The sequence below is a fragment of the Crocuta crocuta genome, unplaced genomic scaffold (genome assembly GCF_008692635.1).
Source record: "Crocuta crocuta isolate KB4526 unplaced genomic scaffold, BGI_CrCroc_1.0 scaffold6, whole genome shotgun sequence".
In the NCBI taxonomy this organism is placed as follows: domain Eukaryota; kingdom Metazoa; phylum Chordata; class Mammalia; order Carnivora; family Hyaenidae; genus Crocuta; species Crocuta crocuta.
The window spans coordinates 9,899,427-9,917,859 of NW_027531917.1; the positions used below are offsets into that span (position 1 = coordinate 9,899,427).

Sequence of the window (18,433 nt, forward strand, 5' to 3'; positions counted from 1 at the left end):
AAGGACCACAGCATAGAGATTAAGTCCCAAACAAGGACATGAAGACCTTTCCTTGGCAAAGGGCCACATGACTGAGACCCAGATAACTTCAGGAGTTGTTGACAAGTAGTGGACACCAGAAAAGCAAATATTCCTATTTATTAGATTGTCTGTTGGCAGGTTGTGGACCTGGGAACCTTTCCTGATTAATTAAATAAGGGTTGATGCTAGAGTTTCTCAACTTCTTGAATTTTTCTTAAAGGACTAGAGAAAGCCAGTCAGTATGACAAAGTAGGAAAATAAAATTTCATTAGTCTTACTTTCTACCTAAAAAAGTATCATGGGTGATTTTAATCTCCATGGATATGAATTACCCAAAACCCTGCCTAAACATTCTTAAATTACCTTAACTCTAATTACATTAACCTCAACTCTATTTCAGCCACCCACCTTAGATCCAGCACCACCCAAAGTAGTTCTGTGTCCGACATCTTTAATGTTAATATCCTGCTTTCTGACCACAACCCTCAATCGTTCCAGCTCTCTGTGTATTTTAATCCATTTCCATTTTAACCTCATTGGCAATATAGTCAGTGGTTAAGTGTGTGGGCTCTTAAATCAGTCTACTTGGATCCACATCTTGGATCATTTGCTTTCTAGCTATGTACACTGAGACAGGCCTCAATTTCCTCATCTAAAGAAAATGGAATTAGTTTAATCTAGCAGATACTCATGCCCACTTAATAGAGTTTTTTTGAAAATAAAACGAGATAATCTGGAATATTTAACATAATGTAGGTAAGGAACATAGTAGATGATAAATAAATAGTAGTTCTTTTTTAACCTAGTTATTCCTAAAATTGTTAATTTTCATCTAATTTTTTCATATCCAGCCTAAAATCTGTGCTTCATTATTTTCTTTTCCCCAAATCAGGCACAGGAAAATTTAGTCAACCAGCTCTTCTACTCCACATCAAGACTGCTAAAAATTGATGGGAAAATGCATAACTTGGCTTGAACCATCAAAACTGTAAGACCTCCAGCAGGAATCATGCTATTGCTATGGTTCAGTAAGCCTTTTACATGTCAACAAACAACCATTCTAAATATTGACAGCATGTTTTATAAACCGCATTCTTCAAATATCCTATATCATCTATTTTATATAAAAATTTTAAGAATATGGGTGCCTCGGTGGCTCAGTTGGTTGAGTGGCCGATTTTGTCTCAGGTCATGATTTTGTGGGTTATGAATTTGAGGCCCACAACCAGCTCCGTGCTGACAGCTTATAGCCTGGAGCCTGCTTGGGATTCTGTGTGTCTCTCTCTCTACCTTTCCCCCACTTACACTGTCTCTCTCTCAAAAATAAACAAACATTTTTTTTATTTACACAAAAAAGTTTTAGGAAATGAAGTGCCTGGGTGTCTTAGTCAGTTAAGTGCCTGATACTTAATCTGGGCTCAGGTCATGGTCTCACGGTTCATAGGCTCAAGCCCCCCATTGGGGCTCTGCACTAATAGAATAAAGCTGGCTTGGGATTCCCTTTCCCTCACCATCTGCCCCTCCCCCTTCTCAAAATAAATAAACATTAAAAAATATTTTAGGAATAATATTTCCTTTATTTTTCAGACCTTGTTATTATATCAGTTATCTGTCTTTTTTTTTCATCTATGCTAATTCCTTTCTTTTTCCCAATTTCACCATTATATTTGTTCAGTCCAAGGCAACAGTACAATTGGAAGCCAACATACAATATTTTTAAATATTTCAAGATTATGAATCAAGCTAACAGAACCTTGTACTTCTACCCAAGACAAAGTAATAGCAACCAGATTTACCACCCTACCTAAAACAATCTCCCCTACAGCAACAACCAGAAAACAGACAAAACACATAACACATTTTTTTAAATATACAAAACAATTTTTTTAAGACTTTGGACACCAGTCAAGAAATTACAGTGATCACTAAGAGATAGGGAACAAATGAGGTGAGCCCTACATTATTTTTTTTTAATTTACTGTCTTGAGAGAGCTCTCAAGCCACAATATGGGAGGGAGAAGCCAGGAGGACCCAAGTAGACTCCTTGAATTCAGCAGACATAGAGAAGAATACAGAAATAAGAATACTGTCACAGTTCACTGGACAGAGAGCCAGAGAGGACAGAATTTCACTGAGACAGAATCCTGGATGTCTGTAGGGGATCCCCTCAACTATTCAGCAGAGAAATTATCAATGCATGCACATGAGGTAATTACCCAAAACTAGGGAGGAAAAAACATCAGAAACAATGCTTGGAACTAACACAGGGTCAAAAAGGCCTTGTTCACATCATCGAGACTAAGAAACTTCATCATTTACAGGTAATGAGGTGGACCACTCAGGAAGGTCTTGCCTCAATGATAAGGAAAAATATTAACCCTAAGTTAGCTCTAGCAAACAAGTATAAAAAGGAAAACCAGAGAGCATCAAACTGTTTCAAAGTAATTTAACTGTATCCTGGAATGAAGTTCAAGAATATTTACAGGAATACAACAGATCTAACCCAGTACTCAAAAAATAACATTCACTGAAGTAACCTTCAGTCAAAGATTACCAAGCTTGCAAATAAGCAGGAAGGCATGAGCCATTATGAGAAGGAGAATCAATAAAATGAAATTGACCCAGAACTAATCCAGGTGTTAGAATTAGTAGAGAAGGACGATAAAATGGCCTTAAAACTATGTTCAATATGTAAAACAAACTAGAATCATGAAAGATCTGAAAAATCCTCAGATCTATTTTCTAGAGATAAAACCTATTGTGACTGAGATGAAAAATATTCAGAATAGAAGTAAAGGTAGATTAGGCAATGTAAAAGAAAAGACTAGTAAACTAGAGGACATAATAGAACTATTAAAAATGAAAGAGGAAATCAGGGAAATACAAATCAAAACCACACTGAGATACCACCTCACACCAGTCAGAGTGGCTAAAATGAGCNTGAAAGAGGAAAAACTAACATGAAAAAATAAAGAGAATCAAGTAACTGTGGAACAACTTCAAGCAACCTAACATACAGACTTAAAATAAAAAAACTCCATTCAACATAAAAATACACATTCTTTACAAGAGCTAACAGACCACTTGCCAAGAAAGATCATAATTTAAGCCATAAAACAAATCTCAAAAAATTCAAAAGCATTCAAGCCATAAAAATCTCCTCTGATCACAATGGAATTAAAATCTGGGGTGCCTGTGTGACTCAGTCGGTTAAATGTCCGACTTCAGTTCAGGTCATGATCTTGTGGTCTCTGAGTTTGAGCCCCACGTTTGGCTCTGTGTTGACAACTCAGAGTCTGGAACCTGCTTCAGATTCTGTGTCTCCCTCTCTCTCTCTGCCCCTCCCCCACTCATGCTCTGTCTCTCTGTGTCTCTAAAAATAAATAAACATTTAAAAAAATTTAAAGAAATCAATAATAGAAAAAGAAAAGCAGATAAAGTCCAAAGTAAGTAGAAAGAATGATAAAAGATCAATATTCCTCATTATGGGTACAAAAATTATAAGCACAGTTTTAGAAAATAGAATCCTACATATAGATATAGATATATAGATATATGTAAAGATTAATATATTATGACCAAATAGGAATTAATTCTAAAAAGGCAGGTTGTTATAACATTTGAAAATCAATGTAGCTCATCATATTAACAAAATTAAAAAAAAATTTATCTAAGTAGTAGTAAAAACTTTTGACAAAATCTAATATTCATTTCATTCTTGATTTTTAAAATACACAGGTAACATAAATCCTGCACAAAAACTAAATACCTTCTTTTTAAGTTCAGTAACAAAACAAGCATGTTCATTCTTGCCACATCTATTCAACATTGTACTGGAGTTTCAGGCCACTGTAATTATTCACCTGGGAAAGGCATTTTTATGTAAAGAAAGAAATAAACCTGTCTATTTGCAGTTGATATTATTGTCTGGAAGAGATTCAGATGTGATTTACCTAAGAGCTGCTAGTCATGATAAATTTCTTCTCAAACTTGCCAGATACAAGATCCATATATAAAAATCAATTGTATTCCTAAATAGTAGTAATGGACAAACAAAAAGTAATTTAAAAAATTATTTACAATATTATCTAATGAAATTCTTAGGTATAAATTTGACAAAAGATGTGAAATATACAATGAAAAAGCAAAATGGTGCTGAGTAAATTATTAAAAGATCTAAAGAAATGCAGAGATGAAACTTGTTCATGGATCAGAAGATTCAATATTGTTAAGAAAGTAATTCTCCTCAAATTGATCTATAGATTCAATGCAATCACAATCAAAATTTCATCAGGCATTTTAGTAGAAATTGAAAAGCCAATTCTAAAACTTACATAGAAATACAAAGGACCCAGAATACCCCAAACAATTTTGAAATGTAAAAGTAAATTTGGAGAGCTGACACATGATCTCAAGACTTACAAAGATATAGTATTCAAGATAGTGCAGTACTGTCTTCAAGACAGCTGCACAGAACAATGAAACAGAATACATGTCTACCAAAAAATAAAAACAAACAAACAAAAACACATGATTTTTTTTGAGACATATATAATAGCAATTTAATGGAATAGGCCTATATTTTCAACCAAAGAGACAAAAAATTTGATCCATTCTTTGTACCTTATATATACATATATGTATGTATACATATATAAACAAAACCTGAAAACAGGTCATAAACTTAAACATGAAACATAAAACTATAAAATTTCTAAACATTTCTATTAAATTGGTGACCTTGCGTTAGGCCAACATTTCTTAAATAAGGACATCAAAAGCACCATTTCTTTTTTTAAAAAAAGCACCATTTCTAAAAGAAATAAATAAGTTGAACTTTACTGAAATTAAAAAAAAGAAAACAACCACCTTCTGCTCTTCAAATGACTATTAAGAAGGTGAAAAGACATGCCAGAGACTGGGACATGGGGCTCGAACTCACAAACTGAGAGATCGTGCATGACCTGAGCCAAAATCAAGAGAGTTGGATGTTTAACCAACTGAGCCACTCAGGCATTCCCCTTTCATTATCTACAGCCAAATTTCTTGAATTATGGTCTATACTCACTCACCCTACTTTTACACCACCATTACCCAGCATTGTTGGATCAGTATCAGCCATTCTATACCGAATACAAACTAATAATTAATGATAATAGGAGCCACCATTTACTGAGTTTTATACAAAGGTCTACACTTCAATATGGTATTGACTAAAAAGCAATAAATTGTCTGGAGACCTGCCTAATTCATTTTTAATTTTTTAAATGTTTATTTATTTTTGAGAGAGAGATAGAGTGTAAGCAGAGGAGGGGCAGAGAGAGAGGGAGACACAGAATCTGAAGCAGGCTCCCGGCTCTGAGCTGTTGACACAGAGCCTAAGGCAGGGCTCAAACCCATAAACCGGAGATCATGCCCTGAGCTGAAATCAGATGCTTAACTGACTGAGCAACCCAGATGCCCCCAAACATGCCTAATTTAAAGGCTCCCTGTAAATGTCTGTGGAACTGAAGAAGGTCATTTATCCTCTTAATCTTACTATTTTTTTATTTTAAAAATAGAAGGATTAAGTCAGACAATCTATAAAATCATCTTCAGTCAATGTCTTTTCAAAAATAAGTTCCAATTGTCTACTTGTAGAGTATAAAAAATTTTTATCAAGTGTTAAACAAAAAACACTTAAACACATATTTTCTATATTTTCCCTTACCATTCATTGTCTTTTCCATAACCTACATGCTCAAATACAAGGTAAATTTCTTTTCCTCAAAATGATCCCTCAAAAAAAAATAATTAGCTTAAAATCAATATTTCCAAATGGTGTATTCTTAATTTCTCTGTCTTGAATGGCAATGCAGGGGCCGGGAGAAGACATTAGCCCAAAATTGCCTTCATCAAGTGTCAGTTTTATGTGTATATATATTCAGATACATGATGATAGACGGACAGATGGATGGGTGGATAGATAGATAGATAGATAGATAGATAGATAGATAGATAGATAGATAGATATAGAGAGATAGATATAGACAGGGAATTAATATGACTGAAATTAAAAAATGGAATTGTAGACAATTAATACACTTAATAGTTATTCCCGGATTCTGACCACACAATTCTAAGTGTTGGTATTGTGGTAAAGAAGATCTCTTTTAAAAGCAATATGATAAATGATTATATTGTGGAGATTAACAAAAATACTATAAATCTTAATGTTATGTAAATGAACACTTATATCATGAGATAAAATTTCCAGTAACAGCATCATAAACAGATACAAAGTATAGATGATGGCCTTAAAAAGCTGGTGACTCAAAAGAACGTCTCCAATCATGAAAAATTAATGGCATTTCATGAAATATAAAATTTTTAAAAATTAGCATTTTTAAATAAACTTAGTATTTGCTAAGACATATTATTTTAAATGTCTTTGCAACTAAATAAGTTGACCTTCTAATAGGGCAAATAGGAGCTACCTTACATTCAGTGTTGTTTTAAATTAGGCATAAAAGCTCTAGTATAATATTATTCTGACATGAAAATGACAATATATTGTTAAGTAAAAAGTTTTTATTAAACATAAATCAGATATCATTTTGTAATTAAAAATAATGTCTATCTATGCAAAGCTACCTCTTGGTAAGATGTCCACCAACGTATTGACTGGGATTATCACTTAGTGGTAGATGAGTAAGGGTAAGCTTTTTATTTTGTGTTTTTCTCTCTGGACAATTTTCTATAATAATGATTGTAATAAGTTTGATATTAGAAAAATAAAAGACAAGAAATCAACATCTTTGAAGCCATGTCCACTTTGCCCCATTTATTTGATGCCATAAGATGTTATTCATTTGTAGCATCTCACTTTGTTATATTACATTTAATTTATCCTCCTCCATACTTTTTAATATAAATGATATCTAGGTTGCTTTAAATTGATTAGTAAAGAATAAGAAAAACCCTATACTGTGTATGTTTCAAGTCATAAAAATACTCTTAGTGAACCATGGGAAGCCAATGATCAACATTTCTTTGTTTCCTAATATTAGATAATTAACTCCGTTTTAGTTCTTGTCTTATTTAAATTCATCAGAGTTAAAGAGGCTCTTAGTCTTCAAATGAGAATCCAGAGTATTATGATGAGAATTTAAAGGAGAAAGTATCAAACTGCTTCAGCTCTCTTGATGCTCTGACTGACTCAGAACATCAAGCTCCATTCCCTTCCTTGGATCCTGAAAATGTGAGTGCACAGGTCCATTGCAGGAAAGGAGGGGAAAGCAAAGGACAGAGGCCAGCAGATCCCTATGGAGGCAGAAAGATAGGGAGCGTCAGCCTTGGATAATGAAGGGACAAACTGAGTGGCTCCCTGGGTGGGTCTTCTGTTTTGAAATCTATAGCTCTGCATTCTCATTTAATGTCCTCTATGGTTTCTTAATGTTTATTCTCGTTCTTTGTTGTAATTTGTCTCTTGGAGATGAAAGATGAAGATGGCTAGTCTGGTAAGATCCTCTTTCAACATCTGGTGTTTACTACAGTTCTGTGAAGTTTACTCATCTTTTTCTCATCTTTGAATTTAGTGTACTTGTTTCCTTAAGACGAACAATTTTACAGACATTATAATAAAATACAATATTAGTTTTCCCAATTTTTACTCTTACCCAACTCCTGTTTTTGCTCTCTGCCCATCCCAATAAACACAGACAGTCTTAGCCATGAATCCCTCAAAGAAGGCATGTCAAGGGGCGCCTGGGTGGCTCAGTCGGTTAAGCGTCCGACTTAACTCAGGTCATGATCTCACCATTTGTGGGTTTGAGCCCCGCGTCAGGCTCTGTGCTGAGAGCTAGCTCAGAGCTTGGAACCTGTCTTCGGATTCTGTGTCTCCCTCTCTCTCTGACCCTCTCCCATTCACACTGTCTCTCTTTCAGAAATAAATAAAACATTTAAAAATTTTTAAAAAAAGGCATGTCAATTGATCAACCAATGTATGTATACTTTTCATTAAGTCACTCTGTGAATTAGACCTTAGTTCACAAGATTAAGATATTTATGAAAACTCAAACCTAGTTCAGAAAATAACTAGGGAATAAATGAAAACTGAACTGTAACTCAGGGACAGGGAAAAGGGAAAAAAAAAAAACGTCATGATGAATCTAACCTTTCAAGAAAGGGAAAGTTTAATGAGGAAGCCACCAGGGCATCCTAGGCTGGAGAAAGAGCACGGACGTGAAGACAAAGGTGTGTATTTTGGCATGCAGTGAACAACCATGCCTGGAAGAAGCTGGGTGTTGTTACTGAAAGATGTGATAAAAGGAAGATTATATCACCAGCTTTCTTGAGGAGATGAGAAGGCGGCAATTAGAGATTATGGATGATACTGAAGACCAGACCTAAAAAGTATAGCCTTATACAATAGACAATTTATATCTATCACAATATTTTAGAAAACAATATGTCGTAAAAAATTATTATTTTATATTATATTGGCAATGAATTGAAGAGAATTGAAAGGAGACAGAAGGATCAAGAAAACATATTAGAAAACTGTTGGAATAATCGGGGTATGAGGTGATGGAGTCTGGATTCCAGGGGTGATGATAATGAAGCAGAGAGGGTATGTAAAGAAAAAAATCAAAATACAATTAATAATTGATGACAGATTGGGTTATGGGAATGGAAAAAGTATAAGGTGTTGAAGATGTCCCAAAGCATTAAAGGATTATGATACTAAAGACAGAAATGGAAACCTTGGAAAGGGACTCGCATCAAGGATTTGCGGCTATCCATATTCTTCTTACTTATTTTTGGTTAATAGCTGTCAGCTAGTTCTATAAAGGACTTTATTGTACTGACTTAGAAGTGGTCCTCCCACCCCCCAAAAGTGTCCTGGACACTCATTTATAAGAGAGTATCTGCACAAAAGAATACAAAAGACTTTTCAGAAAATCTAAAAATTGCACTTTCCAATACAGAGTTGAATATTCCCATTATGCTTTTACATATACCTGGTATGCCAAATGTTACCTTATTTGTCTTATTTACATGACATTAAAATGCATATGCATCTAACAATTGTTTTCACTTAACTTGAAATAAAAAAATTAATGCACATTTTCTATAGTTTCTCCTGGTTCTATGTGCAGAGCCTCTAAATTTTAACAGTCCTTTTGAAGTCTAAGTGAAATAGGCAATACGCTGTGTTCACCAATATCATTTTGAAATTGTCTGACCCATTATTACATAAAGATGAGCGTTTCGCTTAATAAAGCTTTAGAGTAACACAATTTGTTACACCATAATTAAAGATGGACACATCTGTTCCATTTTAATTCAAACCCCTTTGAACATAATTACATAAAGCTGCAAGAAGAGAAATTCTCAGTCTTAGAAATTTACTATAAAAAAAAAATCGTTCTGCCTACAGAAACTACATGGTCAAAGGACAATTTGTAAAATGAAGTCAAATAGATGTCTCTCACTCTGTATCAAAGCATGAAATAAAGCTAAGCCCCCAGATTAAAGTACTGTCTCCATATGAAAGCCATAATTAGTTAAGGAAACCCAGGTGAAGGACAATCTTTATAGTAAGTCCTAGCATTCCATCCCTGTGGAGCGGTACTATCTTTTATTTTCTGAGCCCAAAGATACATAACAAAGGAAGAAACAAATACAAAGGATAAAGGAGGAAAAATAGGAGATATTGGACATTTATGCTTTATCTTTAAACCACCTACTAAATTCTAAATTTTTAGTCATATTAGTCTCATAGACCTTTCTTAAAAAATAATATATCCTTTTGATAAAGTCCTACTCATTATATCCAAAATAGCTCCTGGGTTAATAATAATCAGATGCATAAATAGAGAAAGCAGAGGTAAAGGAAACCCTATAATTTCAGAATGAATTCTGAGAATTTAATAACATGAGTTAAATGGTAAACCATGCACACAAATATCCTTGAAATGTGGGCTGTTAGTCTGTTTTATTTATGTTTCTATATCCTAAAGATGGCTTAATGAGGAGATGCAATCAGGATTAGCTAAGCAGTGAGAACTTGGAGGGAACAGGGTGGCAGTAAGATTTATATAAATATTTGCAGAGACTGGGAAGAGCAGATGCTCATATAATCCAGACAATGTGTGTGCACTTCATTTTAAAATAAAATAAAACAGTTGAAAGCCAAAATATAATTAATCAGAGGAAATGCTTTAATCAACATCTTCTAAATCCTTAAGCACTGCTAAAAAGATTAAAGAAACATAAAAGAAATTAAAATATGATATTCAAAAGGAAACCAGAATTAATCTATTCCTGACATTTTCCTTTTATTTCAGATGTGGGATGGAGAATGCAATTAATATGCATTTCCAATTGCTGCCAACTAGTGAAATTTCCTAGGTGTTTAAGCTACTAAATAAATCACCTAAGACTTACTGTATAATTTACAATGTAGTAATGATAGCTCTCTCTTCATTATTAATTTATTAGGAGTAATGTGTATGCTTACCCTTATATCTTGTAGTTCTAAACAGGGATCTTTCCAGTGGAATAGAAGTGAGCAAATTTAAATGAGCATCAGTCAGATATTCATAGGTTACCCACAAAGATAAAAAAGAAGTTGCATATCAAGAAAGGAATTACTGTATCAAATCCATGTAGATATCCACAGTTGACATTTATCTAACTTTAAACTCAGTTTTGGGCTCAGTTCTTCTAAACTCAGAATCTCTTTTGCAACTATTTCTGTTGTTTTCTGCCCAAGACTTAACGAGCTGCTCAATATGAACCTATAATTATTACTAAAGTTTGGAGAAGAACATCTTTAAACAGAGGATTTTCAAACAATGTCTTGAGGAAATAAAAAGCACATGCCTTCATGGCAAGTTCAAAATATATAAACATTTAAAGCCCAGAGCATTTGCACTTTCCACAAACAAAATTTTATTGGTGACAGGAATTATTTCATATGGACCTCCAGAATATTATAAACAGTTTTGAACATAAGATGCACCCCTACAGACAGTTAACAGTTTACTGCTGTTAATTTCAAGAATGTCTTTTCAGTAGAACTTGAGCCTAGTTCCAATTTCTAGCAGAAATATTATTAGTATCTACTAAAATTCTATGAAAAAGTCTCTAGCATTTGGGCCTAGAAGTCATGAAATCTTAAGAATGTAATCCTGCAAAACATTGCCAAAATTATTCTTATTTAAATGTCAGAGATCAGGGGCACCTGAGTGGCTTAGTCAGTTAAACGTCCGACTTTCGCTTAGGTCATGATCTAGCGGTTAGTGGGTTCGAGCCCCGCGTTGGCCTCTGTGCTGACTGCCAGCTCAGAACCTGGAGCCTGTTTCAGAGTCTGTGACTCCCTCTCTCTCTGACCCTCCCCTGCTCACGCTGTCTCTCTGTCTCCCTCGCTCAGAAATAAATAAAACATTAAAAAATTTTAAAAAAAAATAAATAAATGTCAGAGATCAGAATGTCATATTATGTGCCCTCCTACAAATAAATCTTAATAATACAGAAGAATGCTTGATTGACCTGAGAGTTCCATTGTGAAATCTAGACTGGGAAAATGAAAACGACTATGTGGCAGTTTCTTCTGTGTTCTATCACAGTTAAGGTAATTTTGAAGTTCTCACTGCAGTTATTTGCTTCTTAGATGCTAGCTGTGATATTCTATTCTAGCAAATTACGACATACCAAATGACTAGTATATAACGGCTTCTTTTTATGTCTGAAAAGAAGACAGAAAGACTCTTGTCTCACTCTCTAGATGGCTTTGGGCATTTATTTAGTACTTTCTGTGCAATGGATCTTTGACCCCCAAATCACTGATCCTGTGTACTTCATTGTAACATGAATTTACTATTATTAAAATAGTCTATATTTTATTATCAGAAAATTCTGAAAAGTTGCCCTCTTTGATTTATATATCAATGTTATTCTTTATCAAAATAGCATTGTGTTATGCTCAAATTAGTGACTTTCACATAATGAACTCAACTAATGATTTGTAACCAAGCCCAGGGATAATGCTGATTAGGAATATGGCCATTTCTGTCAATGGATTCACTGGAAAGGTAAGAAGCAGAGACAAGTCGTAAAAATGTTCTCTTTTTTCTGTTCTCCTATTTCTCATTTCTTATCAGTGCACCACAGGAAGGGAAATAGAGCTTAATTATTGTGGCTGTTGAAGATCATTATCGTCATCTACGAACTTTACCACTTGTCATAAGGAAATCAGAAATTAAGTTCTTTGGGAGATTCTGAGACTAGGACACAATATATGGAAATCTAAGTGTTATATCTGCCATTATTTGCTTTGTAATCTTCTGCATGGCCCATGTCTTTAGGATGAGAAGATTGGTTTAAGGATAGGCCACCACAAGGCCCTTGTACCCTGGGTACTGTCAGCAGCAAGCCATGGCATAAACATAACCATGTAAGAAAACTATTCATGAATCTGGAATTGTGCTGTCTGATAAGGCATCCCCTAGGCACACAGGGCTGTCTAAAGGTATATATAAATAAATTAATAGTAAATAAAATTTATAATTCTATTTCTCAGTCATACAAGCCAAACTTCAAATGTTCATAGTCCCATGTGGCTAATGGCTACCAGTGGAAAAGAAAATTTCACATAAATGGCTACACTGTATCCATCAGTTCCTGAAACTGGGAATAATACACACCAAAATTATCAAAGTGCAAAATTGCCAAACTTTATCCAAGAATTAATGTACGTAGCAGAGTCATTTATATACAGTTTTGTTTTGTTTTGTTTTAACCATGACTCTTATTCTTTTTTTCTAACAATGGGGGGAGACACACGCAAATGACTCAATTTCCTTTTTAATAAAAAAATTCTGAATATAATATGCGCTTCCCAATACTACAGGATTTCTTAGTAATCACGCAGAACACTCAAATCATATATCTATACAACACTGCAGCAAAGATTTATTTCAAAGATGTTTTACTATAGCATATTAGTTGCTAATGCCCCCACAAAAAAGTACACACACACACACACACACACACACACACACACATCTTTTCAAATAAAAATTATCAAACAAAACCAACACCAAAAATAACAAATTTATGCTAATATATAAGCAAGAATTCTGAGATGAACTGAGTTTGGTGATTTAGATTTAATAAAACCTATTTAATGACTTATATGATTGTATATAACCTATTTATTAAGGGAAAGAATACAATGAATAAAAATATGCAATATATAACTAATTATAGAACATCGCCATTGTTTTCAAACATACCAAAATGTATGCATTCAAACAAATGGTACTCTCCTCAAGTAGTTACATGTCAGAAAAATGAGTTGCCTTTAGATTTTCTGAAATATTTTTATAAATAACAGAAGTGGTATCATATCTTAATATTTGGGGGACTTACTTTGTTTTTGAAAATAATTTAAGGTCATCTTGGGGCACCTGGGTGGCTCAGTAGGTTGAGCATCTGACTTCGAATCAGGTCATAGTCCTTGGGTTCAGGCCTATGTTGGGCTCTTTGCTGACAGCCAGCTCCGAACCTGGAGACTGTTTCAGATTTTGTACCTCCCTCTCTCTCTGATCCTCCCCTGATCATGCTGTCTCTCTCTCTCTCTCTCTCAGAAATAAATAAAACATTAAAAAAATTTTTTTAAAAGAAAAGAAAAGAATTTAAGGTCATTCTAAGCCAAATCTGGATCATAACTCTTGATGATAATCAAGGTGAAATTAAAAAGTAATAGGCATTTCTTATGATAATGACAATAATAATAATAATGATAAGGTAGCATTTATTGACTGTTCATAAAATATCAAGAGATGTTGAGTATGGTTCATACTCATAAAGTTCATAAATTTTTCCCCATCTTACAGATGAGCAAATAGCTGTTCATAAAAGTGTCAAAACTTGCCAAATGTCACACAACAGTCACATTGCAGGACAAGGATTCAGACTCAGAAATATCTAGTTGCAAATCTAGGATGCTAAGGTTCATTCTTAATGAAAAATTCCAAAAAAGGTTTTCTTATTTATAATTCTTTTTCCTTCCACAATTTATGTTATAACAATTTATATTATATCCTGATTCTGGTCAATATATACTGTACATTTTATGATGTGATATTCTTAAAGGAAAACAAGATATGAACCCAGTTATTCCTTGAAGTGTATCTTGATTAGTTTTAATGTAGAAAATCAGTAAAACAGGGTGCCTGGGTGGCTCAGTCGATTAAGCGTGCAACTTAGGCTCAGGTCAGATCTCACAGTCTGTGGGTTCGAGCCCTGCATCAGGCTCTGTGCTGACAGCTCAGAGCCTGGAGCCTATTTCAGATTCTGTGTCTCCCTCTCTCTCTGCCCCTCCCCAACTCATGCTCTTCTCTCTCTGTCTCAAAATTAAATAAACTATATAAAAAATTTTAAAAAAGAAAATCAATAAAACTCTTCAATGAAAATTAAAAGTCTTCAAATAATTGTTCATTATAATTAGATATTAGATCATTTGATATGGTTTTCATAGGTTTAACATGGTTATTTTTCTTTTAATTGAAATATAAATACATGACTATATAAATCTGCAATGTAAAAATAACAGGAAAATTCATTTGGGTGTATAAGTTTTAGTATGCTTACAAAAGACTAACAAAATTTGATATGACCTACTAAATTTGCTGATCTAGCATACAAACATTGATTCCAGTGAATTGGTACATAGCATTAAAATATAACTTAGAATGATTATCTTATATACAATTCAATTAGACAAAAGCTCATATAAATATCAGATACCATTGAACACTATCAATTAGGTATATAAACCTAAGATAAAGCTGTTCATGTGGGATACTAGACAAAGTGGAATTAGTACAGACAGTTTGTATCAATTAAGAAAGTTCAAGCAGTTATTTAAATACTTGAGGCTATCCATTAGCCTTCAAAGCTCAAAGAAATCACTAAAACGTAATTATATCCAGCCTGGTGATTTGGCACTTAAGTTTATAAGAGGTTATGAAAACCTCACAGGTCATGATTGAACAAATAGCTCCTGATCACCGCACCAGTGATATCTTAGAAGAACTAGATTACAGAGAAGAGATCCTGGCATTTAAAAATGTGGGGTTTGGGGCGCCTGGGTGGCTTAGTCGGTTAAGCGTCCGACTTTCGCTTAGGTCATGATCTCGCTGTTCATGGGTTCGAGCCCCGCGTCGGGCTCTGTGCTGACTGCCAGCTCAGAGCCTGGAGCCTGCTTCAGATTCTGTATCCCCCTCTCTCTCTGACCCTCCCCTGCTCACGCTGTCTCTCTCTCTCTCTCCTAGAAATAAATAAAAATATTTAAAAAAAAATAAAAATAAAAATGTGGGGTTTTTCTAAAGAAACATTTGAAATAGCAACCATTATTTTAGAAACAATGCCAATGAATCAGCATAAAATATATCATTTGTAAACAATTTAGTTTCTAACAATGCGTGCATAAGCCATATATAACTTTTCTCTTTTAAACAGGGGGATGCTATAAATCTTAATTTCAATCTCAGAAGCAGCATTAACTAGTACATCCTCTCTTAGAGGTTTCCTTTCTAGATGTGTCTTAACCCATTTAATCATGCTTCTAAATACTACCTCCTGGCAGGCAATTAAGACTCTGTAAGTATTCAGGATATACATCTGTGTACCCATTTCTTTTGGACCAAGAAAAGAAAATTACTGAGCTATAATTCTTACTCTCAGTGAGTCCTAATTACAATGACTCTAAACCCTTTGAGATGAAGTGNTATATTTATATATAAATATTCCATCCAGCAAGTTTCAAGTTAGTTGGTGTCCTCACGAACAGGCAAATGCACCTCCAATTCTTAAAGTCCAAAGTATGTCTAAAATTATCAGCTTCACATTTCAAGATTGTTCTAATGATAACCCAGAGAAGATCAAGAAGAAAAGGTTAAAAAAAAAAAAAAAGATACTTCAATAGGTCTCAATAAAGTGTCTCTCCACTTAAGGACACAATGTTAAGTTTTCACCCCCATAATCTGGAGCTGTTCTGATTAACAGTTCTTTTACCCAAGCATTACATGGTTTGTTAATGTTCAAATATTACAAAGAGCACTGAATCTATGCTGAAAATAATTTAACTATGAGGGATTCAGAATTTTTTTTGCTGCCCTTAGCATCATCATTGAACACATACATCATCATCATTGCACAATCTTGTAGGTTCATAATGCATAGGAAATGGGGTTTTCCTTTATATTCTTTTAAAATATATATGGAAATAAATCTGTTTTAGTTTACTTACTAGACATTTATCTCTTAATCATAAAATCAAATATTGGTACAAAAGTTTATTCATTGGCATGTTTGACATGTTGGGTTTTCAGGTCAACAGGACTTTAGTGAACACAGAAATAATAACACATACATGTGCATGTGCACACACACACACACACACACACACAGACACACACACAGACACCAAGAAAGACTTTAACACACCCTTATATATTGGTATAAACAGACATGTAACCAAGAACTCACCAACACACTCTAGTTGCTGAAACTTCCTTCTCATCACTATAGTTGTAGTAACTCCTGAGTCTTCATTAATTTTCACTGGTGAGAAAATAAATGTCCAGGATCTCCATTACCCCATTGTTTGAATCGGTGCCGTGAGAACTTTGATGGCCTACCCTCACTGCTGGAAGATGAGGGTGGGGGGTGTGACCAGGAGGCTGTGTCTTCACTCCCACCTTTAACCCACTTCACAATGGAAGATGTGTTCCAGAATCTTGGGTTGGAAATTAGAATAAGTTTTTCCATAGAAATAAAAGTCTGAATAGCTGAGACTTCTCAGATAATGAGCATTACAATTCAGTTATTTTACAGGATTTTGTGGGTTGATCAGGAGAAACTACCTCATATAACATTAATGTTATTAGAAAAATATTTTTGCGGTTTTGAAATCACTTAAGGAACAATTTTTAAAGCACATACTGTTCATAATTTGGGAATGTCCATAATTAAAAACACAGAGAAAGAAATCAAAGTTATTATTCTGTAAAATCATAGAATTTTATGTCATTTTTAGTGGACATATTTTTTCAAATATTTGCAATGACAAATGATTAACTTATAAATAGTAAAGCCTTGGGAATAACAAGCTTTGTACAAGTTGAGGAGATAAGAGAATAAAGCCAGATATTCATGTACATGGTTTGTATTCTAACTCAACTGGATGTATCGGTTTTTTTCTTCTACAGACCTGATAACACTGCACAATTCTTACCCTTCTTATCCAAATTATCACTTTTGTTTTGTTTTTTACTGGATTATGCTAATTAGCATGTAATAAAACAAAACCTTCTCTTGACCCAGTTTCCACATTAACAACTATTCCATTTCTTTTTTACTCAGCAAAACTCTTTGGAAGTTGCCTTTACTTATAATTTTCATTTTCTTTCCGCTCATTCTCTTAAATTGACTCTGATCAAGCCTTAAGCCCATTATTCTATCAAAACTACTCCTGCCAAGATTATTACTGACATCTTTGTTGTTCAATCCAAGGGTTGGTTTCTGCACTTGACATAATAGTAGCATTTCACATAGTTGACCATAGCCTCTTTCTCAAAACATTTTCCAGGATACTTATCATCCAGTTTTCCTTCTTTCTTATCACTTCATCTAATTTCTTGGTTCCTCTTCTCTGTCTGCTTCCTTAGTGATCCCACATAGTTCCACGACTTTATGTCCATACTTAAAAGACATTGTTCCATTATCTTATGATGTCTCTGGTTTCTGATTAGAAGTTTGTGGTTTTACAAATAATTACTGCCCTGTACGTAATGACTCATTTTTCTATTGCTATTTTCAAGATAGATTTTCAGAAGTTTGACAATGATGACCGCAGTTTGATTTATACTTACCTTGACCTGGGTTGCTTAGCTTCTTGAATCTGAAGTATTGTATATTTCACCAAATTGGAGAAACCTTCAGTCAATTTTTTTCAAATACTTTTTCTGGTCTATTCTCTCTCCTCTCTTCTGGGCTCTAATTACAACTGTGTTAGATTTTTGGATATTGCCCACAGACTTAAATCTCTCTTTAAATTTATGATCTTTATTTTTTATTTTTTCAAATTGAATAATTTCTACTGATTTTTCTTCAAGCTCATGGACTCTTTCCTTTGTCATCTCCATTCTGCTGTTGAGACCAGGGAATTCTTTAATTCAGATACACTGTTTTTCAGTTCTAGAATTTTCAGTGGATTCTTTTCTTTTTATGTTTTTTTTTCTGCTAAGATTTTCTTTTCATCCAGTATAAGCATCTTTACCTCGCTGAACACAGTTAAAATAGCTCCTTTAAAATCCTTGCCTGCTAATTCTAACATCTGCAATATCTCAGAATTGGC

The 18,433-nt window shown here is 34.0% G+C and overlaps 1 protein-coding gene across 3 annotated transcripts in view; it reads right to left on the bottom strand.

Moving 5' to 3' along the window:
• The window catches only part of CSNK2A2IP (casein kinase 2 subunit alpha' interacting protein), a 109,603-nt gene extending 91,420 nt beyond the window's left edge, over nucleotides 1-18,183 (bottom strand). For 2 of the 3 annotated variants that reach the window (XM_077774881.1, XM_077774883.1), the window contains exon 1: nucleotides 16,564-16,759. The gene's annotated coding sequence lies outside the window, so the exon portion shown is untranslated. Of the gene's footprint in view, nucleotides 1-16,563; nucleotides 16,760-17,948 lie in introns of those variants that run through there. The other variant, XM_077774882.1, reaches the window with a different exon arrangement.
• Nucleotides 18,184-18,433: the final 250 nt, after the last annotated feature.